The sequence below is a fragment of the Pan paniscus genome, chromosome 1 (assembly GCF_029289425.2).
Source record: "Pan paniscus chromosome 1, NHGRI_mPanPan1-v2.0_pri, whole genome shotgun sequence".
NCBI lineage: Eukaryota > Metazoa > Chordata > Mammalia > Primates > Hominidae > Pan > Pan paniscus.
In genome coordinates this window covers 95966053-95966621 of record NC_073249.2, presented here as the reverse complement: position 1 = coordinate 95966621, position 569 = coordinate 95966053, and the positions used below count along the sequence as shown (strand labels likewise).

Below are 569 nucleotides of genomic sequence, written 5' to 3'. Positions count from 1 at the left end.
CTGATTTTTGTACTTTTAGTAGAAACGGGGTTTCACCATGTTGGTCAGGATGGTCTTGATCTCCTGATCTAGTGATCTGCCTGCCTCAGTCTCCCAAAGTGCTGGTATTACAGACTCGAGCCACCGCCACCTGGCCTCCAATATACCATTTTATAGGATTACCTTAGAGGTTGGAATTAACTGTCAGAATGGAAAAGGGTATGGACAAGGGCTTGAGAAGAGCACACCTCGGTGTGGTATGGGAACGCTACTATTTCTAAGAGGAGACTTAGATAACATAGAACCAAAAGAAACCACACTGATCTCCTTACATGATAGAAACAAAGAGAACATATCAGACCCCAAACTGCTTATTATACTACAATATATCTGGCAAGGTTAGCAACCAGGAGGTTAGAAATAAATTTGGCAAATCAGAGAAAATAATCTGACATGAATGACTATGGAAGACACCCGCTTGGGAGGCTGAGGCAAGAGGAGTGTCTGGACTCAGGAGTTTGAGGTCACAGTGAGCTATGATTGCAGCACTGTACTCCAGCTTGGGTGACAGAGCAAGACCCTGTCTCTAA

At 44.1% G+C, this 569-nt stretch overlaps 1 protein-coding gene and 1 pseudogene across 3 annotated transcripts in view; both read right to left on the bottom strand.

Moving 5' to 3' along the window:
• The window catches only part of GATAD2B (GATA zinc finger domain containing 2B), a 120745-nt gene that overhangs the window by 61312 nt on the left and 58864 nt on the right, over nt 1–569 (bottom strand). The gene's annotated exons all lie outside the window — the stretch shown is intronic.
• LOC134730581 (perilipin-2-like) overlaps nt 1–569 on the bottom strand; it is a 64800-nt pseudogene that overhangs the window by 37683 nt on the left and 26548 nt on the right.